This window comes from Drosophila willistoni, unplaced genomic scaffold, assembly GCF_018902025.1.
Source record: "Drosophila willistoni isolate 14030-0811.24 unplaced genomic scaffold, UCI_dwil_1.1 Seg186, whole genome shotgun sequence".
NCBI lineage: Eukaryota > Metazoa > Arthropoda > Insecta > Diptera > Drosophilidae > Drosophila > Drosophila willistoni.
The window spans coordinates 11,990-23,978 of NW_025814147.1; positions in this window are offsets into that span (position 1 = coordinate 11,990).

Sequence of the window (11,989 nt, forward strand, 5' to 3'; positions counted from 1 at the left end):
ATCAGGAAGACTTCCAGTTAAAACATCAAGCTGCTACGCATCTGACAACTGTCTATGTGCTCATCATCGGATTGTCAATAGCCACAACATTCGCCTGGATCTATAAACGAAGGACCATTGCGTTTTCGCCTCCCATCTTTAATCCAATTGTCACTCCAGCCACAACTGTCTTGGACATGCCATCGTTATGACCATCGTTCCAAGTTAAGGGAGGAGGAGTTATCGCCAACGGCTCTGCGTCACCCCCGCTCAAACCCCCTCGGACATTGTCCCACTAACCACAACAATGTCATTCAACTCATACATTGTGTGGTCCGTCTTTCTTGCAACACTTGACAACAATTAGCTAACACGGCATATTCAAAAACTCAAGATTTAATGTAAACAACATGAATCTGGGACTCGACATCCACATCCGGCGTAAAGCCGAATCAGCGGTCTTACTATACATAGCCCTATGTACTTTACTATACATAGCCTCTGCGTAGGTTTCTTAAATGAAAATCAATAAACCAGAAATCACTTCTAAGTTGAAATCGAAAAGGAGCAGTCGAGTTTTTATTTGGCGTACAATCATATCAACAAAATAACTACAACTCTCAAGACACCCAGAGAACCAAGGCTTCAGGGGCACTGGACTGGTAATTCGCGCGGCCACTCTGGCCCAATAAATATGTTTATACATAAGCATACCGCTCCTCTGCCGGCGTTACTGGTAGCGCAGCTACGCGGTCTTAGCTATAGTAAACAATTGTAACAGAATTAAGAATTCTTCAATAAACTGAGCTGAACCAAAAAGGAACTATTTTGTGTCTAAATATTTCGAACCTAAATATTTGCTATTGGACATTTCTATTACAAGGGGCTGCTGCCTGCTGGGGAGGAAGCTGATTGCCTTTTATTATATTGGCGAAAGTGATGCCTGGCTTGGTCGCCTTGGTTTGACCTTGGTTTGGGCAGGTATGATTTCCGTTGCAGTGAGCACAGCGGGGAGGGTCGGTCCTTGGTTTGCGGCAGTCTAAGGGTGCCACCGCACTTAACACAGATGAACTGCAGGTTGCAGTTCTTTTGTGAGTGTCCAAAACCTTAACATCTGTAGCGCTGTAGTACGTCAGTAGATTTGCACGCAGCTGCATAGGCGCTTGATAGCAAAAACGTCCTTGTTGTTGCTTTCCGGTTCTTAGTTGACGAAGAACATGGCCATAGGTTTCTTCGTGTTGCGGCTGATTGCGTTTTTGATGTATTGACCTCTAACGTTGTGCCCGTTGGCCAGGGCTTCTTTGATGTCCATGGGATTGGTGGTGTGGTGTAGACCTTTGACTACTGCTATGTATGCGCGCTCATCTTTTGGTTGGATTGTCTGATATGAGATGTCATTTACACTGAGGTAGTTTTTCAATGTTGTGAAGCTCTCCTTGTCCTGTAGGTTCACTCTGATTTGTCCGTCCCTACCCGCTTCTTCATCAAAGTTGTTTCTGCCGATTACAGATGCAACATCCCTTATTAGGTCCTTAATATCATGGACTTTCGGTAAGAAAATGGGAGGCGGCTTGACCTTGCGCACCTCAGTATAGGGTGGCACCTGTTGAGCCGTCGTTGGATATATTCTTCGTCGCTATCGCTTTCATCAGATAGCATGGCAAATCTGTTGGCTTTAGCGTTGATGTTACTGGTTATACCCGTAGAAGTTGAAGCCTGTTCTGCTTTTCTCTGAGCTCCGATGAGGAACTAGTGCTTCCGTCAGATTCACCACTGCTTTTGGTCGACCTTTTTGTTACCTTGGCCTGTTTAGCTGTAGGAGCTTGATCAGTTGGCTTTATTGTTCATTTTGGCTTGACCATATTTGTGCCTGTGGGGGCCGTAGCCGCAGACAAGTATGTGATACTTTTGCTTTTTTCTTGCAGCTCGCAAGTATGCAGCACTTTTTAGGAAAAATGCTCTCCCAAAAGGGTGCAACAGTTTATGAGTTTTTCTGATTGGCAGACCAATCAGGGATAAGTAACTGTGAAATCTGCCAATAGTCGGCAGATATTACAGTTTGTTGATGTTTCTGTTCTTCACTTTATTTTCGTTTGTTATAGTATTTACGCACTTAAAATCATCCGCAACACGTCCGATCCGTTTGGCGTTCGGCCGGCGTCTACGAAGCGTCTCGGGCTATATTTAAAAGTACCGCTCACCAAAGGGAGGGCAGTCTTAGATGAGACACAGAACAAGTGACATTGTGCAAACTCAAATAAACCAAACTTTATAACGTTAAAACCTCGTGTGTTGTCAATTAGTGCAAAGCAAAATCTTTGAGTCCCCAGATCACAATTCTTACACTAAGGAAAAACATGATGAGTTAACACCAACCGAATATGGGAACTCGTAAATGGCGCCCGAGCAGAGACCCACAATTTTCCTAGAAAAAATTAAAATTACCACCCGATAGAGGGAAACCTAGGAGAATTGAGGGTCTAGACAAAACGACAAAAAACACACAGAATTTTAAAAATTTCGTTGTTATGTAAACCACGGCACGATTTTGAACTAAAAAACTGACCTATCCCAAAAATTGAAGGCCGCTGGGAAACGTTGAATCCCATTGCATTGAAATTTAAAACCATCCGCGTCCTTGTTTTGCAAAATTTGCTGAATCCGCAAATAATGAGCACACTGTGGTTTTCAAACGCAAACGCCAGCAATAGCGTGGCAAATATATAAATTTTTTCCCTCGCTTGCAAATTTTTGGCGCCAGCCAGACGAGCGCAATGAATCGGAAGAGAAGCACCACGCTTCCGTATTTGCCGACTTGGCTGTAACTCAAACCCCGCCACATATGATGGCCTGATCCGCGACTCCTTGACTGGGGCTGCAACGGTTGAAAATCCGAGCCGTCATTCTTTAACAGGAGCTGCTGAAAAATTTCATTATGATTTGGTTGAAAACCCAAGCCCTTCTTCTGAACCAGGAGCAGCACGAAAATACTCATTGGCAATGGTTGAAAATCCGAGCCCTCATTCTTTAACAGGAGCTGTTGAAAAATTTTATTATGATTTGGTTGAAAACCCAAGCCCTTCTTCTGAACATGGAGCAGCAAAAAAATTGATGAAGTAAATACCCCAAGGACCGCATTCCCACCTCGAAGCAGGCTGAGGTTTAATGGAAAACAAACTATTGGAAGCCCTCTTTCTGTAAAAAGAGCTGCTGTAAAATTCATCGCCTCCACTTGAGTATGCCTCTCAAATGGGGATACCCAGACCGCCTCCTATTCTTCGCCTAACGGAAAGTCAAATCCAAAGATCGCCTCCGGAGACCCTTTATGGTTGACAGCGACCACCCTCCAGTGGTGGTGGATAGTCTAAGTACTCCTGTATGGACTGTACTGGAACGTTAACCGGTTTTGGGAATGGATAGGGAATTGTGTCTTCATCCTCCCCAGGGTTGGGCACATTAATCCCTGAGCTAGCAAAAGCACTCTAACTCATTCGAATATTGCCCCAAGCTGCACAGGGAATAGCTCTGTTCAGAATCCGAAGGGCCACCATTGGACCCAGCCCAATCAGACTCTGAACTAAAGTCCACTTTGATAATTTTCTTGACGTCTTCCTTCATGGGCTCGCCATCAGAAAAACTGTAGCAATAAATAATTGCCACTGGTGCATTTGTGTTTGGGGTGAAATTTTGTCCGATCGGTTCACCTTGCCATGTGATACCAAAAAGGCACTTCCCAGCGCATTGACTAGTAAGGTCTTATGAGAATCATAAAGGCAGGGACTTGTTTAGTCAGCCGCTCCAAGTATAAAACGAAGTCAGCATGTGGAAGGGGTAAAGGAAAAATGGGAAACACATGCACTCGAGTGCACTTCCGACTATGAAAAATTCAATTAGCAATTAAAGCTCGCTACCCTTTTATTCAACGAGACTTTATGACACACTGACAATGCGAATTAGGTGCCAATAGTCAAACATATGGGGTGCTAATGTCTAACTTTCAATTTTACAGATAACATTATGAGTATCACGCATTGCTGAATTTATCACGCTAGCAGATATCCACCTACAAAAATAAAAATCGCGTCCAACAGAAGGAAGCTTAGAAGTACTAGAAATATAGACAGACATTACGAAAAAATTAAAATGAGCGAGAACGAAATTTGAACGCTAGAATACAAGAGGCCATCAGTGCATTGGCCGAGAGGGATGCTCAAATCGAGCAATTCAGGTCCCAAAATGCTTTTTTGGCAGCTTTAAGGGACGCTGTCTACTCCGCGACTACTCGCTAGATGGAAGCAATTAAACGCATACTCCGGACAAACTTTGCCGATAAACGATCCGCGGAAGGCATTTTGGTAGATCTCCGGAATTTACAGCAGGAGCGCGACACAGTTGACTCCTATTATATCAAATTTCGAACTCTGCACAAGCTATATAGAAAAGATAAATGAAAGTCCTCTCTTGCCTGAGCTAAAGGGAATGGTACGACGACGTTGGATGCTGCGGATCATGAAGCTTTGAACGTAATTCGACTAAATTCGAACTTACGGCTTGAAAAGGCGACACCAAGACAAAGACAAAGACACGGGGACAAAGACAATCGGCATCCGCTCTCCGACAAGAATTACCGGAGCAGCGAGAATCCCTTCAGGAGGAATCACAAGTCCGGGAGTAAAGACTACAAGAGTAACAACAATAAAGGAAAGGGTTCCTATCAAAAGAACAATTAGGACCGTAACTATGGATCTCAAAATAACTGTAATTACTGGGAAGAAAATCGGGCAGGTCAGAAAAGGCCAAGGATCATGGCCCAAACCAAAAACAAGTATTCGAAAAATTATCCGAGGCAAACCTTCGAACTAACCTGGAGAAGACAAGCTTCATGAAAACCGAGGTGAATTTCCTGGGATATACTATGTCTAGAAAATGGCAGCCGTCATAGCGATGAAGCCTCCCACCAATCTACAGGAACTGAAGAGCTTTTTGGGAATAACGTTCTATTACAGGAAATTCATCCGCGAATATGCCAAGGTATCAAAACCACTCAAGAACCTTACAAGGGGAGACTTAGGTCAGGATAGAGCGAATCAATTAAGGAATGTGCAAATCACACTAGGAGAAAAAGAGCTAAAGGCTTTCGAAGACCTCAAGATGCTGCTAGTTTCGTCGGAGGTCCTAGCCTTCCAAGATTTCAACAAACCGTTCAATCTCACGACCGACACATCGAATGAAGCATTCTGAGGAGTCCTCTCCCAGCTACAGGAGGAAAAAAAAGCAATCAACTTCATATGTCGTGGAGTTTCACGCACCGAGGAAAACTACGCCACAAACGAAAAGGAAATGCTACCCATTCAATGGGGATTGGAGACCTTACGCTCATATTTATACGGAGCAGAGTGTACACCGATGTGTAAATCGATCATCAGCTTTAGACGTTCGCCTTATGAAATCGCAACTCTAATGCCAAGTTAAAAAGATAGAAAGCGCGAATTGAGGAGTAAAACTGCAAGCTGCTCTACAAACCAGGCAAAGCCAACGTAGTGGCCGATGCCTTGTCACGCATTATCCCCATCTGAAGGTTTTGGCCAACGGATTGTGTTAGTCTAAGTGTAACACAATCCGTTGGATCGACGCTCCGCTTAACACCTTCCGGAACCAGGTAATTGTAGCCATACGAAGAGGGGTTGACACCTTCACCGAAGCATACCATGGATTCCGTCGACATGTGGTCCACATCGACTTAACTGGGAACATCGACTCACCCAGACAAGCACTGGAGGGAGTATTATCTATTATGGTATCAAAATTCCAGAAATCGCCATCTCCGATATACAATCGATCATCGGGGAATATTTTTCCAGCAAGCAAAATACGCCTCGCACAGGAGATTGTGGAAGAACAAATCCAGGATATAATCCGAAGGGAACACAAAAGAGCCCATAGGAACTACCTGGAGAATAAGCAACAAATCCTCGTGAAATACTACTTCCCGTGGATGACAGCCAAAATCAGAAGCTATGGGATGAAATGTACCACCTGCGGTTTAAAAAAATATAACCGTCGGTCAAAAAACCTCACCTGCAGTCAACACCTATACCCTGCATGCCTTGCGAAATCTTGCATGTAGACCTCTTCGTAGTGGAAAAACTGGGACTCCTGTATTGCATTGACAAGTTCTCCAAATACGCAATGCTGTTCCCCATCGAAAACAGATCGGTAATTCACCTCAAAGAAAATGTTGGAGTTTAGATCATATGAAATAAGATAACATTAAGACAATTATAATATAGAACAAATGGAAATGTATGTCAATATAAGTATGTAACCGCATTATAGATATCGGTGGCTCATCAGTCATGAGTAGAGCTGATATGGTCAGCAGTTGATAATAAAGGTAGTTAATTAAGCTGATGGTTAGCTATTATCAATAAAGACGTATTTTGCTGACCTAACTCTATGTCGAACTATGCACTGGTGAGCTCTCTATTTTTACTATAAAAGAAATGTATTATTCTTAGTAAGATCAGATACCAATTGCAGCTACAACGAGTGTGCATCGCTGTGTCTTTGGCCCCCATCTCTACCTTTGTAATCTCACTCCGAAGTCCACCCAATTTATGTCTTGGTTGCGACAACTTTTAGTCAGTGGGTTATGTGCTAGTGCCTATTTACATATAAATAAATAAACATTAAATAAATTCAAGAAATACTAACGTCATTCATTGAGCATTTTAATGACCCCGACATTGGCGGCTCCAAGTTGAAAGATTAACAGACTTGCTAAAACCTTCATCAAGTGAGAAGATTTGGTCAACTCAGGCGACCAATCTCTCAACAACAAGGAAACTGGTCAACCAGACTACTTTCTTTGCACGCTGTGGAGACAGTGCAATCCTAAGCGAGGGCACAAATTGGTGAGCATTCCACATCAATCTAGAGTCCCGACTAAAAAATCACAATTGATTAACTTGGCAATCATTGCGTCATATACATACAAGTCAACTTGGTGACTAAAACAATTTATTGGAATACTAGTAAATGGTTTTCGCAACAGGGTAGCAGTGCATACCCATTGAATAAAAGTTGATCAACTAGGCGATCACTTTGTCAAAAAAATTTAACAACGATTTGTGTCAACGAGGCGACCAAATCATAAAAAGTTAATTTTATATAACATAAAGTTTGATCAACTCATAAACTCTGTTGCATTTCCTGGCGTCAGCAATCTCTGACCTAGTTAACTCGGTCAGTAACCTAGGTAGTACGCACTAGTATATAGTTTGGCATCGGTCAGCAATTTTTGAAAAGATATAACAAAGACAAGAAACTCAAAAAATTGGTTTCACTGTCCTGGCTTCTATCAGTGTAAAAGAATATGAATATTGGAAATAAAATTAACTATTGTTAAACACTAAACAAAAAGGCGACTTCTATTTATTTCTTATTCTTATTTGTGCTACACTTGACCAATTTAAGGAACGAGTCGGAGCGTTCGCTTTCTTTGACAAAATAAATAAACTCCCATCGGGTCAAGTACTAGTACAAATAAGCAAGTACATAAGAATATAAAAGAACATGGAGGAGTTTTATAAGCAGCAGACAGAACGAGGAGAGGCAATTCAGGCCTTCATTCGAAATACCAAAAAAAGATTCTATCGCCAGGAAAACGAAGCCATCTAATTTCGAGGAGAAACTTGAGCTCTTGGAATACATGTGGGATAACTTCGAGAAAAGCCATCAGAAGCTATTGGACAAATTTAATAACGTGCCAACAGAAGATGACCACTTTGTAACGGACTATTTCAGCAAAATGAAGGCGGTTGTAACTAATACAGTGCAAGATTGGAAGGACCATTTTGCAAACATAAAACTAAAAAGGCAAGCGAGAGGAAGAGCGATTAGTGATCAAACCACTGGTTCGCAAGCAAAGTGCTCTGCTGGATTCATTGTCCAGGACATTAAGACAAATAGTGCCTGAAGAAAAAATGAATTACAAATCGGTAGTCGACAAATTATGGATGCAAATTGAAGAAATCCATTATGAGATTCATCGGCTATCTGAAAGTCCAGCCGAAGCCGGATATAATATAACAACGTTTGTGGCCGCAGAAAATACAATGCTGAAATTCAGTGTGGCACCAGCAGAAAATGTAGTGATACAATCACCGCCTGTATTGCAATCGATACAATCATTGCAACTACCCAAAATTCCCATTCCAAAATTTGATGGGGAATTTCTGAAATGGCAACAATTTCCTGACATCTATAAAGAGATGGTTCATGAGTCAAATATCCACAATAAGAAAATGTGGTACCTAAAATCAAACCTTTCTGGAGAAGCAGAGAGATTGATACGGCACTAGTTCTAGTAACAGACATACTGACGAAGCTATTTAAAATGACGCAGCTTCTATAAAGAATTTGCATGATGACATTTTTGATATGCAGGAAGTAAAGGATTTCCTATCATTCTTGGAACAGCGCTTCCTAACATTAGAGGCGATTAAGAAACCAAGAAACGAAAATCGCAGCATTGAAAAACTAAATCTAAGGAAGACATGCGCAACAGCATCTGGGACAAACAGTACCCTGTTTGCTTTCTGCGAAAAAGCAAAGCACAAACTCTTCCAATATGAAAAGTCTAAAATCAAATCCGCAGCAGAGCAGCTTAATTGGGTGCAGAGACACAAATTGTGTGTCAGTTGCTTCAAGCCGCACCATATGGCAAAAAATTGCTCTTGGAGGGGATGCTTTAAATGCGATAAAAAACATAACGCAATGTTGCATTTAGAAACAGGCAACCAAATTGCTACATCTGCTTCTGCATATGGAATTGGCAAAAAATACACCCTGTTGGCAACGGCCAAGGTGGTGGTAAAAGGGATCAATGAGAGGAAAGGAGAATTTCGAGCACTTCTGGATAGCGGCTCACAAGTAAATCTCGTCTCAGAGAGACTGGTAAAGAAGTTATCGTTAAAAATTAGCGAGACTCATGTGCACATAAATGGAGTGGGTGGTCCACCACAGATAAGCAAAGCGCGAGTAAGCTTGGTTGTAAGCTCAATATACAACAAGTTCGCAATGCTAGTTGAGGCATTTGTATTACCACACATAATAGGTAACCAACCCACAGAACAAATAACGCAGAAAGTCACATTACCAGACAACATTCAATTAGCGGACCCAACATTTGATAAACCAGGAAAAATTTATATGCTGTTGGGAGCTGATGATCAGTATGCTATACTGCTACCAGAAAGGAGACGGGGCAATCGAAACCGTCCAACATTACAAAACACAGAGTTTGGATGGATTATTGCTGGCAGAATTAATATGTCAACGTCAGCTTCAATCACATGTGTGGTAGGCATGACGAGTCCAGAGGAATCTCTAGAAAGATTCTGGCAGCTAGACACACTAGAGCCAATAAAAAGGTACAGGAGTCCGGAGGAAGAGTATTGTGAAAAATTCTTCCTCGATAACCTACACACGGCGGCGGACAAACGACTAATTGTAAAGCTTCCATTTGCTGAAGAGGCTTCATCTCTTGGAGAATCTCGGGAAGTAGCCATAAGAAGATTCATGTCGTTAGAGAGTCGAATGAACCCTGACATAAAAAAGGAGTATGTAAAATTAATGTCAGAATATGAACAGCTTGGACATATGAAGCAGGTAGTGGTAGAACTGTAGTATATCCATACCAAAAATCATTCAACACAAAGAGCTCAACTTGTAACATTTTGTTGCAAGTATAAACAATCAAATATGTACGCAATAAAACATAAGTGTGCACTTGAATATGTTTATTTGTATACATTAATATATATTCACATAAACATACTCACATAAATATACAGCTAAACATGTTCATATATGTATGTACATTTATATATGCACATATATATATTCATATGAGCAGCAATGCACAGGCGTAACATGATAATATGTATGTATGTACTGACACTCTCCCTCTCTTTTGTAGCTGTCGCCTAAGTCGCAGCATAAGAATATCTATGCAACAATAGGTTAAGCAAAAGAATATCATTGGAATAAAAATCAATCTGAATATTACCACCAACCAACACTGACGTGTTAGTTCTCTATTAATTAAACCAAAGTGGAACACGGTCATTACATGGCGACCGTGACAATAGGCCAAGACAAGGCCTAAGGACATCGAAGGACCAAGGAAAAAGGACATCGAGAACCAAGGAGAAAATTTTGTGTACGTATGTGTGTGTGTTAGAAACGAAGAAAAAAAATATATAAGCACGAAACTGAGAAACGGTAACGATGGATAACTACTTTCAAAGAGTTACCAGACGGAACCCGAGTTTAAGAGAAAACATAATTGAGGTGTTTAGAAGTGAACACAGCCACTCCCCTTAAAGCTCGCTAACTCTAGTGCAAATAAGAACTATCTACTCAGAACAAGCTGAAGAAATATTCCCAGTAAAAGGAGACACAAGAATACAAATGTGCTTCTTACTGAGTGTACCAAATATATGCTGCTACACAAATACAGCCGGTACTTTCCATTTCTTCTTGATGGAATAAAAAAAAAACCCACACACATACACACAAAAATATAAATTAACAATTAAAGAAAAAAGCCAGTGCTGATGACTAGCACCGAACCGTCACATCCAGAGGACTTGGATTTCCTGACGGCTGTACCTACCGTACAAAAAGACGCACCCCTCCTCGAAGAGGTATTAGAGGTGTGTCCAAACAAGGGACCATGCCCCATGCTAGAATAATGTTAGAGCAACGTATGGAAAACCAGAAACATTTTATGACAATAAGTCAGCAGATTTTAAAATAGAAATAGGAGATAAGGTTTTCTTAAAAAACGAAGCTGGTCATAAACTTGACTCAGCCTATATAGGACCCTTCGCAGTGGTCGAAATATCTAAAAACAACAACATAAAAATTAGGATACAAAAAGTACATAAGAATAGGTTAAAAATTTGCAAAAATAATTAAAAAAAAAAAAAGACCAAAAGATATATAAGTTGACAATTAACACTTAATATAGGATATTTTATAAGTTTATAATCTACCCTCGCTATCGCGTGCTCTATAAGTTAAGTAGCAGCCCTCGCAATTGCGACATTGCATAAATTGTATCAGCGCGCTATAGCTGCAATGGTCAGCGACGGTAACCGGACACTTTTGTTTTGCTGCAAGAGTTTCCGTTATCGCCAAAGATTTGCTGAGTCGGCTTGCCGACCATGACATTGTGGCGTGATGCGAATTTTGGCTTAGCTTAAGTGAAATATTCTGTGTTTTAAGAAATCAGTTTTGAATACAGCGCTCTTCCAATAAGTCGCTTAAATAAATATTCACTCCGGCACTTAGCCGTTAAATAATTTGTTTTATTGTCTGAGCCCGAGGCCAGCAATAAGAGGCACAGTTCGCCTCTCAACCGAATCTTCACCCTCAACAGGACTGGAGAATCTTAATTGGCGCCCAACTAGTGGTCGGACTACACAACCAATAACAACCAAACAGCACAGGAGCTGCAACAACCAATTAAGACAGCAGCGAGGGAGCTGCGAGTGACCAACCTTATAAAGAAATTTTTTTTGGTGTTAGTTGAATCATGTAAGTGGATACTCTAGCCAAAATTTTTTCTTCAAATACAAAAGTCTTAATTTTTTATAAAAATTAGTTAGTACTTGTCAGTATTTTATATTGCAACAGATCATAATTAATAACAATAATCTGAACCAGGTTTCTGAAACTCGTGAGAGTGACTGCCTTGAGAATTCTAGTTAAAATAATTTATCATCCAGATCGTTAATAAAATTACTTTGTGTTACTTTCTATGTGTCTAAAATTGTGCTATATCAATACATACAGTTCTCGTGGTTCAGAGCTACGACGTAATTCGATCCATCTTTTGACGGCCCGTTTTGCTTTTCGCAGCCACTGGCCTGCGCATGTTTCAGTTCAGCCAATATAGAACACCTCGCAAGCAGTTTAGCGACTCAGATTCCGACTGTGA